Here is a 15,561-nt window from a genome sequence, read left to right as displayed (position 1 = left end):
CTGCCCCTGGCTGTGAATGATTCACAGGCCCCCTTTCCTTCCCATCCCAGCTGTCCCATTACAATACATAATGGAATATCAGGATTGAAAGGGCTGCTAGGCCTGCTTCTAAGATAAAATAGGGTCAGAGGGAGAATTTCAAGCTATTTTAAATGTGTCTCAGAGCATAATTTGCCAATCATAGTTTTAAACTCTCTGTTTATTCTTTCAACTTGGCCTGAGATCTGGGGATGATATGGTACATGGAATTTGGGAGTTATCCCTAACCAAGAATATACCAGAGATAAAACTGAATCAGTAAAATGACTTCCCCTGTCTGAATCAATACATGCAGGCAGGCCAAAGCAAGGAATAATCTCTTTTAAGAGTACCTTGGCAGCAAAAGCCACTGTGGTTTGGGCAATAGGAAATGCTTCTGGCCATCAGGTTAGCTGATCCACTATAATTAGACAAAATTTATAATATCCAGCCTTTGGCATTGTTATGATTTCAACTTTTAGGTGCTCAAAAGGTGTATAAGCCAGAGGATGCCCAACAAAAGCTTTGTCAAAAAAAAGCTGTGTTGGAAATTGGGAAAAAATTTTCATAGAAACCTCTGACAAAGGTTTAATTACTCAAATTTATAAAGAGCTAAAGCAATTGTACCAAAAAATCAAGCCATTCTCCAATTGATAAATGGGAAAGGGACATGGATAGGCAGTTTTCAGATAAAGAAATCAAAACTATTAATAAGCACATGAAGAAGTGTACTAAATCTCTTATAATCAGAGAGATGCAAATTAAAACAACTCTGAGGTATCACCTCACACCTAACAGATTGGCTAACATGATAGCAAAGGAAAGTAATGAATGCTGGAGTGGATGTGGCAAAGTAGGGACATTAATTCGTTGCTGGTGGAGTTGTGAACTGATCCAACCATTCTGGAGGGCAATTTAGAACTATGCCCAAAGGGCGATAAAAGAATGTCTACCCTTTGATCCAGCCATAGCACTGCTGGGTTTGTACCCCAAAGAGATAATGGACAAAAAGACTTGTACAAGAATATTCATAGCTGCGCTCTTTGTGGTGGCCAAAAACTGGAAAACGAGGGGATGCCCATCAATTGGGGAATGGCTGAACAAATTGTGGTATATGTTGGTGATGGAATACTATTGTGCTAAAAGGAATAATAAAGTGGAGGAATTCCATGGAGACTGGAACGACCTCCAGGAAGTGATGCAGAGAGAGAGGAGCAGAACCAGGAGAACATTGTACACAGAGACTAATACACTGTGGTATAATCGAATGTAATGGACTTCTCCATTAGTGGCGGTGTAATGTCCCTGAACAATCTGCAGGGATCTAGGAGAAAAAACACTATTCATAAGCAGAGGACAAACTGTGGGAGTAGAAACACTGAGGAAAAGCAACTGCCTGACTACAGCGGTTGAGGGGACATGACAGAGGAGAGACTCTAAACAAACACTCTAATGCAAATACTAACAACATGGCAATAGGTTCGAATCAAGAACACATGTGATACCCAGTGGAATCACATGTCGGCTATGGGGGGTGGGGGGAAGGAAAAGAAAATGATCTTTGTCTTTAATGAATAATGCTTGGAAATGATCAAATAAAATATTATTTTAAAAAAAAGAATAGAGGTTGAAATTAATTGTATGGAGAAAAAAAAAGAATAGAGGTGATACCTTTCTTCTAATTTATAATCTTAGAGTTGCCTAGAGAATTGAAAGATTAAGTGATTTCCCCAGGGACACACAACCAGAATGGATCAGAGGTAGAACCTGTAATTTCTTGGAAACTTGGAAGTAGAAACTGTCTTGAACTTGGAAGATCTTTATCTTCAGTACATGTTGTATATACATTATCACACTGCTGTTATATACAGGACATGAATAGGATAAATATAAAGTGATTTAGGGAAGAAGACTAATAGCCAGTAGAATCCAAAAAGGTTTAATGAAGGAGGGAGTATTTGAGGTCAATCTAGAGGGGCCAGGAGTTTCCAAGAGGTATAGATAAAGAAGTAGAACATTCTAAATGTGGAGAGCCTGTGTAAAAGGCAATGAAATATGTTAACCTGTTTGGCTATTTCTGAAGGGATAAATATGTAATAAGCTGGAGGAAGTCACTGGGGCCAGGTTGTAAATAGTTTTAATTGATAAATAAAATTTGCATTTTATCCTAAAAAAAAAAAAGCTGTGTTGGTTATATGCTTGGCAGGTAGGGCAGGCTATAAACATTTTAGAGTCTATAGTAGTTATGCCAGGGGCTATCCATACTCTTTTAATAGAGTCTACAATTCCCTGGATGCCAATGTGACCATTTTTATGTAAGGATTGGCAAATGTGATGATAAAAACTTCTAGGGAGCAGAGGTTTTCCTTCAGATGATACCCATCCTCCATTAATTTGTTTAACCCTAAATTTTTGCTTCTATTTTTCCACTTCCTTTTCATTATAGGAAAGTGATAAATCTGATCTATTATTTTTTTCTCAAAGTTAAAATTAATTCAGGTCCTTCTACAGCTGCTAGCTTTGCAGTGGTATCTGCCCAGTTATTTCCCCTAAAGAGAGGGTCAGTGCCACCTGTATGGGCAGAACAATGAACTAAGGCTAGGGCTTTTGGGTAGCTGGATAGCTATCAATTTTGCATCTGAAGTTAAAAAATCCTCTCTGAAGCCATAACATATCCACTGCATAACAAATTCCAAATGAGTACCTGGAATCTGTATAAATTGTTGCCCCTTTGTCTCTGGCAATTATACAGGCATGTTTTAGGGTTGTAAGTACTGCACCTTGAACACTTGTATTTGAAGGCAGTGAAGCTGACTACATAGTGGCAAATTCTGTGACTGTAGCAGCTCCAGTGTAGCATATGCCATTCCTCATAAAAGAAGAACCATCAGTGAATAAGACTAGATCTGGATTGTCTAAAGGAGGGTTCCGGAGATTATCTGGAGGTTTTTTAGCCATGGACACTAAAGATTCACAGCTATATAACAGTTCTGAAAATGGTAAATCAGGAAACAAGGTGGCAGGGTTAAGAGTGGCACAATGTTTTAGTGATATTTTAATCTCTCTACAAGTTTACATCATATCTTGTGAGTATTTGATCTGAAAATGCCTGTGTTCTATGCCTTAGCAATAATGCTTCTACTTCATGAGGGCACATAATTGTTAATGGGCATCCCAATACTAAGTCAGCCATTTTAGTTACTAATAAAGCTTTTGCAGCTACGCCTTTAAGGCATGGTGGTGCTCCCAAAGCTACTGGCCCAATTGGGTTAAATGATAGGCAATCAGACACTGAACAGGTCCCAAACTTTGGGTTAAAACACCTAAAGCCACCCTTTTCTGCTCACGTACATACAAAGTAAATGTTTTTTTATAATCTGGGATTCCTAGAGCAGAGGTAGACAGGATAGCCTGTTTTAAAATTGACAGAGCTGACAGGTATTCCAGCTCTAATGTAGGCAGTTCAGAGACTGAATCTTTTGTTTGTGGTATAAGGGGTTTATGTAAGATTTAAAATAGTATATGTCATAAACTGTAATAATTAAAATGGTTGATAGATACAACTTGTGATAGATATAAGAGAGGGTGAGTAAATTTGACCGCAGAAAATATGTTTCACTACAGTGTCTTGGTTTTTAAATCAAATATAAGGTGGTCGCCAGGGAAATATTCCCAATTATTCAAATACCCAAGTCAACTGGGTTTTATAGAGGTTTTAATTGATACAAATGTGGAATTAAAGAAAAGAGAGAAAGAGAGAAAAAGGAAATAAGTATGAAGGGCCTTAAACCAACATGGCCTAGACCTGAGTCTTAAGAGAGAGAGATCAGTCAGTTCATCTTTTAACACTCACCACAAGGTCTGTCTAAGCAAGGATTCTAGTGGCACTAGTCCAGCTCCATCTCAGCTGACTTCACCAGAGAGAGTTCCAGCCAGAGTCCTCCTTAAAGAGCCTTCCAGCCAGAGACTGTTCCAAAGGGCCTCTCTCCAGAGCCTCCAGAGGGACAGAGTCCCCTCAGAGGAGCTGCAACAAGACCTCCTTAGAGATTGTCCTCCAAGAGCTTCCCTTCTCCAGAGCCTCTCTCAAGAGATTCTTCCCAAGCGATCCTCATCAGACATCCTCCAAAAGGATTTCTCTCAAGAGATTCTGCTTTTTCTTATATAGGGGTTTTTCTCCTATGTCACCTCCCCTAAGTCCTTACATCTACCAATCACTGTAGACAGTTTCCAAAGGACTGCCCATCTGAATTCCTGCTATGTCGACTAATCTCCTCAGTAAGTCTGAACCAGAGAAAACACAGCTGAGTCAACTAATCTCATTAAGAGAAAACTTGCCCGACCCTTTTAGGTACCTAGCATCCCATTGTATCAATTCTTTCTCCTCCTTGCTTTTCATTAAAAAAATAAGTAATTGACTTCCAGTTAAGATGGCGGCTTAGAGAAAGCTAAAGCTCAGATCTCCGGAAAACCCTTCCCGACCGATCTCAAACTATAAGCTCCTAAGGCGCCGAAATTCAAAATGATCAACAGCACAGACCCTGGGAACCCTCCTCCTGGACCTGGACCCGGTTCAAAAGGTACGGCTCCCCTCAAAAGCCAGAACCCGAGATCACTCGGACCTCAGGGGTAGGAGCGCAGAGTCCAAGGCTCCCGGAAGCCGCAGCCCGGCCGGGCTCAGAGAGCAGAACCCTCAGGGCCTTCTACCTGAGTCCCAGTGAAAGTTACTGCCTGGGGCTTCCGCTGCGGAGAGCTGGTCTAAACAACAGCAACCCTCAGGGCGGGCAAAACAGCCTCACGGGCTGGATCCTGCTATCCAAGTCTCAGTGAAAGTCCCTGCTCTCCAGAGCTTGGGGAAGCTGCAGCCCATCCCCCCGCAGGCCGACGAAACAGCCTCACGGCCAGCGATTCTGAAGGCAACTTCCGGAAAGCGAGCCGGGGGGGAGAGTGTGGCCTCGTGGTCCAACCCTTCCATTCCAGTTCCAGTGAGGCATATTCAGTTTAACCCAGGGAAAGCTCATAGAACCATCTGCCCAGGACTAAAGCCTCTGATCACCAGACAGAGATAAGAAAAGCTAATCCTCCACATTCAGAGATGACAAACTCCACAGAAGCACAGAAGCCCCAAAATACCAAGAAAAATAAGAAGAAAGGGGCAACTTTGGACACATTCTATGGAGCCAAAATACAAAATACAGAGCAGATAGAAGAAGATATACAAGAAAACTCTCCAAAATCTTCCAAAGGAAATAGAAACTCTCCACAAACCCATGAAGAATTTGAATCAGAAATGACCAAAAAGATGGAAGCCCTCTGGGAGGAAAAGTGGGAAATAATGCAAAAGAAATTCATGCATCTACAAAACCAGTTTGACCAAACTGTAAAAGAAAACCAGGCTTTAAAGCAAGAACTAATAAAGCAAAGCCAAAACACCAAGAAATTAGAAGAGAACATAAAATATCTCACCAACAAGGTGATAGATCTGGAAAATAGAGGGAGAAGAGAAAATTTAAGAATAATTGGACTCCCAGAAAAGCCAGAAATAAACACCAAACTGGACATGGTGATACAAGATATAATCAAAGAAAATTGCCCAGAGATTCTAGAACAAGGGGGCAATACAGCCACTGACAGAGCTCACAGAACACCTTCTACACTAAACCCCCAAAAGACAACTCCCAGGAATGTAATTGCCAAATTCCAAAGCTATCAAACAAAAGAAAAAATCCTACAAGAAGCCAGAAAAAGACAATTTAGATATAAAGGAATACCAATCAGGGTCACACAAGACCTTGCAAGTTCTACTCTGAATGATCGTAAGGCATGGAACATGATCTTCAGAAAGGCAAGAGAGCTGGGTCTCCAACCAAGAATCAGCTACCCAGCAAAACTGACTATATACTTCCAAGGGAAAGTATGGGCATTCAACAAAATAGAAGACTTCCAACTTTTTGCAAAGAAAAGACCAGAGCTCTGTGGAAAGTTTGATACCGAAAATCAAAGAGCAAGGAATACCTGAAAAGGTAAATATTAAGGAAAGGGGAAAAATGTTATCTTCTTCTTTTACTCAAACTCTCCTCTATAAGGACTACATTTATATCAATCTATGTATACTAACATATGGGGAAAATGTAATGTATAAATAGGGGGTAAAGAAAGACCAAATAGAATAATGGTTCTCACACAAAGATTCACATGGGAAGGGGAGGGGAAGAAAACTCCTATAAGAAGGAGAGGAAGAGAGGGGGGGTTACTTAAACCTCAATCTCAGGGAAATCAACTCTGAGAGGGAAAAACATCCAGATCCATTGGGATCTTGAATTCTATCTTACCCAACAAGGGTAAGGAGAAGGGAAAACCAAGGGGGGGAAGGGGAGAGGGAGAACAAAAAGGGAGGGAAAGAGAGGGGGGAGGGGGAGGGAAGAAAAAGGGAGGGACTAAAAAGGGAAACACCAAGGGAGGGGACAAGGGGGACTGATTCAAAGTAAATCACTGGACTAAAAGGTAGAGCCAAAGAAGAAAAGGTTAGAATTAGGGAAGGCAATCAAAATGCCAGGGAGTCCACAAATGACAATCATAACTTTGAACGTGAATGGGATGAACTCACCCATAAAACGTAGACGAATAGCAGAATGGATTAGAATCCAAAACCCTACCATATGTTGTCTTCAAGAAACACACATGAGGCGGGTTGACACCCACAAGGTCAGAATTAAAGGGTGGAGTAAGACCTTCTGGGACTCAACTGATAGAAAGAAGGCAGGAGTGGTAATCATGATATCTGATAAAGCCAATGCAAAAATAGACCTGATCAAAAGGGATAGGGAAGGTAATTATATTTTGTTAAAAGGGACTCTAGACAACGAGGAAATATCATTAATCAACATGTATGCACCAAATAATATAGTACCCAAATTTCTAACGGAGAAACTAGGCGAATTGAAGGAAGAAATAGACAATAAAACCATACTAGTGGGAGACTTAAACCAACCATTATCAAATTTAGATAAATCAAATCAAAAAATAAATAAGAAAGAGGTAAAAGAAGTGAATGAAATCTTAGAAAAATTAGAATTAATAGACATATGGAGAAAAATAAATAGGGATAAAAAGGAATACACCTTCTTCTCAGCACCACATGGCACATTCACAAAAATTGACCATACATTAGGTCACAGAAACATAGCACACAAATGCAAAAAAGCAGAAATAATGAATGCAGCCTTCTCAGATCACAAGGCAATAAAAATAATGATTAGTAATGGTACATGGAAAACCAAATCTAAAACCAATTGGAAATTAAACAATATGATACTCCAAAACCGTTTAGTTAAAGAAGAAATCATAGAAACAATCAATAATTTCATCAAGGAAAATGACAATGGCGAAACATCCTTTCAAACCTTTTGGGATGCAGCCAAAGCGGTAATCAGAGGCAAATTCATATCCCTGAAAGCTTATATTAAAAAACAAGGGAGAGCAGAGATCAATCAATTGGAAATGCAATTGAAAAAAACTCGAAAGCGATCAAATTAAAAACCCCCAGCAGAAAACCAAATTAGAAATCCTAAAAATTAAGGGAGAAATTAATAAAATCGAAAGTGATAGAACTATCGATTTAATAAATAAGACAAGAAGCTGGTACTTTGAAAAAACAAACAAAATAGACAAAGTACTGGTCAATCTAATTAAAAAAAGGAAGGAAGAAAAGCAAATTCACAGCATTAAAGATGAAAAGGGGGACAGCACCTCCAATGAGGAGGAAATTAAGGCAATCATTAGAAATTACTTTGCCCAATTATATGGCAACAAATACACCAATTTAGGAGAAATGGATGAATATATACAAAAATACAAACTGCCTAGACTAACAGAAGAGGAAATAGAATTCTTAAATAATCCCATATCAGAAATTGAAATCCATCAAGCCATCAAAGAACTTCCTAAGAAAAAATCCCCAGGGCCTGATGGATTCACCTGTGAATTCTATCAAACATTCAGAGAACAGTTAACCCCAATACTATACAAACTATTTGACATAATAAGCAAAGAGGGAGTTCTACCAAACTCCTTTTACGACACAAACATGGTACTGATTCCAAAACCAGGCAGGTCAAAAACAGAGAAAGAAAACTATAGGCCAATCTCCCTAATGAATATAGATGCAAAAATCTTAAATAGGATACTAGCAAAAAGACTCAAGAAAGTGATCAGAAGGATCATTCACCATGATCAAGTAGGATTCATACCAGGGATGCAGGGCTGGTTCAACATTAGGAAAACCATCCACATAATTGACCACATCAACAAGCAAACTAGCAAGAACCACATGATTATCTCAATAGATGCAGAAAAAGCCTTTGATAAAATACAACACCCATTCCTATTAAAAACACTAGAAAGCATAGGAATAGAAGGGTCATTCCTAAAAATAATAAACAGTATATATCTAAAACCAACAGCTAATATCATCTGCAATGGGGATAAACTAGATGCATTCCCAATAAGATCAGGAGTGAAACAAGGATGCCCATTATCACCTCTACTATTTGACATTGTACTAGAAACACTAGCAGTAGCGATTAGAGAAGATAAAGAAATTGAAGGCATCAAAATAGGCAAGGAGGAGACCAAGTTATCACTCTTTGCGGATGACATGATGGTCTACTTAAAGAATCCTAGAGATTCAACCAAAAAGCTAATTGAAATAATCAACAACTTTAGCAAAGTTGCAGGATACAAAATAAACCCACATAAATCATCAGCTTTTCTATATATCTCCAACACAGCTCAGCAGCAAGAACTAGAAAGAGAAATCCCATTCAAAATCACCTTAGACAAAATAAAATACCTAGGAATCTATCTCCCAAGACAAACACAGGAACTATATGAACACAACTACAAAACACTCGCCACACAACTAAAACTAGACCTGAACAAATGGAAAAACATTAACTGCTCATGGATAGGACGAGCCAATATAATAAAAATGACCATCCTACCCAAACTTATTTATCTATTTAGTGCCATACCCATTGAACTACCAAAATACTTCTTCACTGATTTAGAAAAAACCATAACAAAGTTCATTTGGAAGAACAAAAGATCAAGGATATCCAGGGAAATAATGAAAAAAAACACATACGATGGGGGCCTTGCAGTCCCTGACCTAAAACTATATTACAAAGCAGCAGTCATCAAAACAATTTGGTACTAGCTAAGAAACAGAAAGGAAGATCAGTGGAATAGACTGGGGGAAAGCGACCTCAGCAAGACAGTATACGATAAACCCAAAGATCCCAGCTTTTGGGACAAAAATCCACTATTCGATAAAAACTGCTGGGAAAATTGGAAGACAGTGTGGGAGAGACTAGGAATAGATCAACACCTCACACCCTACACCAAGATAAATTCAAAATGGGTGAGTGACTTAAACATAAAGAAGGAAACCATAAGTAAATTGGGTAAACACAGAATAGTATACATGTCAGACCTTTGGGAGGGGAAAGGCTTTAAAACCAAGCAAGATATAGAAAGAATCACAAAATGTAAAATAAACAATTTTGACTACATCAAACTAAAAAGCTTTTGTACAAACAAAACCAATATAACTAAAATCAGAAGGGAAACAACAAATTGGGAAAAAATCTTCATAGAAACCTCTGACAAAGGTTTAATTACTCATATTTATAATGAGCTAAATCAATTGTACAAAAAATCAAGCCATTCTCCAATTGATAAATGGGCAAGGGACATGGATAGGCAGTTCTCAGATAAAGAAATCAAAACTATTAACAAGCACATGAAGAAGTGTTCTAAATCTCTTATAATCAGAGAGATGCAAATCAAAACAACTCTGAGGTATCACCTCACACCTAGCAGATTGGCTAACATAACAGCAAAGGAAAGTAATGAATGCTGGAGGGGATGTGGCAAAGTTGGGACATTAATGCATTGCTGGTGGAGTTGTGAATTGATCCAACCATTCTGGAGGGCAATTTAGAACTATGCCCAAAGGGCGACAAAAGAATATCTACCCTTTGACCCAGCCATAGCACTGCTGGGTCTGTACCCCAAAGAGATAATGGACAAAAAGACTTGTACAAAAATATTCATAGCTGCGCTCTTTGTGGTGGCCCAAAACTGGAAAATGAGGGGATGCCCTTCAATTGGGGAATGGCTGAACAAACTGTGGTATATGTTGGTGATGGAATACTATTGTGCTAAAAGGAATAATAAAGTGGAGGAGTTCCATGGAGACTGGAACAACCTCCAGGAAGTGATGCAGAGCGAGAGGAGCAGAACCAGGAGAACATTGTACACAGAGACTAATACACTGTGGTATAATCGAACGTAATGGACTTCTCCATTAGGGGCGGTGTAATGTCCCTGAACAACTTGCAGGGATCCAGGAGAAAAAAACACCATTCATAAGCAAAGGATAAACTATGGGAGTGGAAACACCGAGGAAAAGCAACTGCCTGAATACAGAGGTTGAGGGGACATGACAGAGGACAGACTCTAAATGAACACTCTAGTGCAAATACTATCAACAAAGCAATGGGTTCAAATCAAGAAAACATCTAATGCCCAGTGGACTTACGCGTCGGCTATGGGGGGTGGGGGGGAGGAAAAGAAAATGATCTTTAACGAATAATGCTTGGAAATGATCAAATAAAATATATTAAAAAAAACAATATAAAAAAAAATAAGTAATTGAATTATGTAATGGGGAGTTGGGACTTCTTTCTTGCTCTTGAAATTGTTTCACCTCTGTTTTGGATATAGCTTCAGGTGAAAACTTAAACCATTCCTACAGGTTTACATTCCTGAAGCTAAGCGCAGACGTAATCTAGTCTGTCCTCTAATTAAAGACAGAGCCTGTCCTGAGGTAACAAATGCAGACTTACTTATAACAATACCCAGGCACCTTTTCCTTGAAGATGGGCATTAAAGGGGTCCCTCTACCTACTAAGGAAGCCCCTTCCCCTTTGGACTGGGTCTGCCCTGGTCTATAGAAAGGATTTTGTCATTAATTATAAATGGGAAAGCTGAAGCCATTGGTGGCATAGCAGAAGCAAAAGCTGGAACCACCCTGAGAATCTGAAAGCAACCCTAAAATGTGCTTTTAAATGACTAGAGACACAGAACAAATATGGGTAATATCTCTCCTGAGGAAAACAACTTGAAAGTTTGGGAGAAAGGGTGTATTTTGGTAGATAAGGGGGGAACTGGAGGTAAAATTGTGCACAGAGGAGTGCAGACAATCCACCCCCTTCCTGTTGCTCCAGGTTCTAAAACTGGGCACAGGCCAATTTCAAGACCCGTATACTTAGAGGGTATGGTACTAAAGTATTTAGGAAGATATGCAAAAAAAAAAAATTAAAGAGTGGAAAAAAGAGGAGATACCACTAAGAAAAAGAGAAGTGACATGGGGTAAATTATATCAAATAAAGAGACGGGGGGGGGGGAACTATTACACTGGAGGGGACAATAAGGGTGGTGGCAGAAAAATCAGTATAACTTATTCTCAATGAGAATAGCCAGACACATTGGGGTATAGAGGAATAGAAGGAGAATAAGAAAGGTGATGAAGGGAGGGGAATAATGTATGGAAGGTGGAAAAGGGGGAGTGATTAAAAGGCTCTATATAGAAGTAGGAGGAGATTAAGAAGGGTGGTGATAGGGAGGAGAAATAAGGGAAGTGATTAAAAGGGAAATGTTTGAGCAGATAGATAGTAGGATTAAAAGAGGAAAACAAGATGGAGGGGAATTCAGAGATGGTAATCATAATTGCAATTGTAAATGAGATAAGGTCACCATAAAATGGAAGCAGATAACTGAGTAGATTAAAAGCCTGAATCCTATGGTATGTGGCTTAAGAGAAACACATTTGACATATACAAGTAGACATAAAGAGAGTAAATGTAAGGAGATTATTATGTCCATAACAATAAGGGAATGAAATATAAAAAGAAGTAAAAACTGTACCTCACAGTCCCTCATTCTGCTTAGTCTATTAAGTTTATCCTTATTCCTCCTTCATTCTTCCCTCAAATCCCAGACCAGATGATAGGAATGGAAAGGAAGGGAATAAGCATTTCAAAATACCTACTCTATGCCCTCTACTAGGTAAAGGAGTTCATAATTGTCATTAATTTCACAACATCCTTTTGAGTTTGATTGTCTTATTGTCCTCAATTGATAGTTGTGGCAAATGAGGCAAACAGAGATTAAATAACTTGGCCAGGGGGACCTACTTACCATCTCTCTGAGGCTGAATTAAATTTGTCTTTCTGGCTTCACCTTCTGATTTCTTATACCTTCACTACCAGCTGCCCTTAATTTCTTGATAATGGAGTTTGTGGAATGTGCCTTTCCTTCTCTTACAAGAGGTAAATAAAGATGGGCTTTTCTGATTGCAAATGGTTTCCTTGATTTCTGTCCTCCTGCAAGTATCCCAACAGTGAATACAGTAGAAGCCATTCTGTAGGCCTTACTTGCATGCCCCCTTTCCTTTACGAAGATCATATTTTTTATTTTTTTTCTCTTGCATTAATCAACACAAGCATATGACCTGCACTTTCTGAGCATCCCTCGTTCATGGGGAATAATTGCAATCCCCAATCCCCATCATGAATGGGATTCAATGGGTTATCCATGCCTGCCAGCGTGGCATAGGCACACACTGAGCCAGTCAGGGTAGCACTCATAAATTAAAAGTTGCTGATTGACAAAGAAAGTCTGATTCACACTTCACACTTCTTTTTTATACCCAGGGCTTCCAGTTCCTAGAGAAAATTTTATCTCTTGTTTTCAGCAAGAGGAATCATCATGGCTGCTAGAGCAAAAAGGCCTAAGGCATTCCTGCCCAGATGACTGAGGTGAAAGGAGGTGTATAAGGGCTGTTATCCCAAAAAACTCTTTTCTGTTGTAGTGAAAGAACTTCTAGACTTGGGGGATGGCAGACCAATGCTGAGTCATGCTTTTTATTTCTTGAGAGATGGCTGATAGACTCATTATAGGGCATGAGATATAATATACAGTAGATCATAAAATAAGATGAATAGTTCATAAGTCTGCACTTAATGGCATAATATCTTTGCATATGTGGAGAAATGAAGAAAACTTCTATTCCACATTGAAAATTACTGCTTGGTACTTAAAAAGAATGAAGTTGTTTTCCTCTTTAGCTTATCAAATTTACCAAGAATGACCCTGTGATAATGTATCCAAAATAATGATAAGAGAATATCTGGAAGGTTACCTGAGATTCACAAAATTATTATAATAATAATGGAGTGACTTTTGATGAAAGATAGAAAGGTCAATGGAGAAAGACTGTCCAATACTGCAAACAAAGCATGCTCAGGCACAGGGTTAAAGTTGTAGTCTAGCTGCAAGGAAGTTACTCAGGTCATTCCTCCATTCTTTAATTACAATATGAGTTGTGAAGTATGATCGACAATTTTGGGTGTGCCTATGTCACAGGTACCTTGTGAGGTTTTATTTTATTGTATGCAAAAAGCATTTCTAAAATCATCCATCTTGCAGATAGAACAAAATGGTGTATCCAAAGACTGGTTCTGTTTGTTTAAGTTTGAAAATTCGTCTTTGCCTGGGGAAATAGAATAAAAATCAGTTTACTTTCAGCCATCAGAGGAAAGAACATATTTTGCTCTGTGGGTGTGTGTATGTGTGTATGGGTGTGTGTGTCCTTCTGTGTTTCTATCATTATTTGTTTTCTTCAGAGGCAGAGATTAATTTTGAAGTGAAGGAGATGACTACAAAGCTGAGCCTTTTTGTGGAAGGATCTGGCCCCCAACGATGCATGAGTAAGGATCTTCATGGCTTCCTTTTGAGAGAAATCTGTGACTCTACAATCAAGGTAAATAAAAATCCAAAGAGTGACTGTGAATTTGATGAAACTTTCATGAAATTCAGCCAATATGCAGTCCTGAATCCTTACATGAAATTCATCTCAGGAAATGACAGTTGTCAGGATTGCAAATATAGAAAATGCTTTCCTAAAGAAGTAGGACTTCTTCAGTCACATGAAAAACCTCCTGAAATGCCCATGTATCAAGGTAACCTAGGGAGAATGGCCTTTGGCTGGAGTTCAGACCTCATTAGACATTCAAAAAGTAAACGAGTAGAGATGATTTCTGTTAGTGATAAAGGTGGGAGACCTTTCAGTCAGAACTCTGAGCTTTCTGTACATCAGAGAATCCATTCTGGAGAGAAACCTTATGAATGTAAACACTGTGGAAAGGTTTTCACAAAAAGGGGTCATCTTGCTGCACATCAGACTGTCCACACTGGAGAGAAACCTTATGAATGCAAACACTGTGGAAAGGCTTTCACACAGAAGGGCAGTCTTGTTGCACATCAAAGAATCCATTCTGGAGAGAAACCTTATGAATGTAAACACTGTGGAAAGGTTTTCACAAAAAGGGGCCATCTTGCTGCACATCAGAGAATCCACACTGGAGAGAAGCCTTATGAATGCAAACACTGTGGAAAGGCTTTCACACATAGGGGCAATCTTGCTGTACATCAGACAATCCACACTGGAGAGAAACTTTATGAATGTAAACACTTTGGAAAGGTTTTCACAAAAAAAGGGCCATCTTGCTGCACATCAGAGCATCCACACAGGAGAGAAATCTTATGAATGTAAGCAGTGTGGAAAGGCTTTCACACAGAGGGGCTCCCTTGCTGCACATCAGAGAATCCACACTGGAGAGAAACCTTATGAATGTAAACACTGTGGAAAGGCTTTCTTATGAAGGGACTATCTTGCTGCACATCAGACAGTCCTTACATCAGAGAAACCTTATGAATGCAAACAGTGTGGAAAGGCTTTCACACGGAGGGGCTATCTTGTGTTACATCAGAGAAGCCACTCTGGAATGTAAATGCTGTGGAAAGGCTTTTGTATGGAGCGACTCTTTTGGGGTCACATCAGAGAATCCACTCTTGGGAAAAATCTTAAACACTGCACATCAGACAGTCCTTACAGCAGAGAAACCTTATGAATGTAAGTACTATGGGAAAAAAATTTACATTGAAGGTCTCTCTTGCTAAACATAAGAGAAACTACACTGGCACGAAACCTTATTATATGGGATAAAATCTTGCATTATTCTCCAGCATACATTATTTAGTATTAGTAATTTTTGATTGGTAACTTCCTATAGAAAATTGGTGAAAGTTTTATTCCCTTTAGAAGGGAGATAATCTTTTTATGAAGAGTATAGAAATCCCTATCCCCAAGCAGCTGTTTATATATACATAAATATACACCTTCAATTCACTCTTTTCTAATGTGGCAAAAACTTCTCTTTCTCTCCTCCCCCCTTTTTATTATTATGGATTAATAAAATCAGTGGATTAATGAAAGCCTAGCAAATTTGCAGTCCACCAGTCAGATTTATGGGACACAAGGCCTGGGGTTTGGGGCCAGACAGCCCCATTCCCTGGATCCAAGGGCAGTGAACTTGTTGCCTGATGGGCAGGGTCTGCTAGGGCCCAGGTGCATTGTTT

Source organism: Monodelphis domestica, chromosome 3 (genome assembly GCF_027887165.1).
Source record: "Monodelphis domestica isolate mMonDom1 chromosome 3, mMonDom1.pri, whole genome shotgun sequence".
In the NCBI taxonomy this organism is placed as follows: Eukaryota; Metazoa; Chordata; class Mammalia; order Didelphimorphia; family Didelphidae; genus Monodelphis; species Monodelphis domestica.
Note: the sequence above shows the minus strand (reverse complement) of the source record.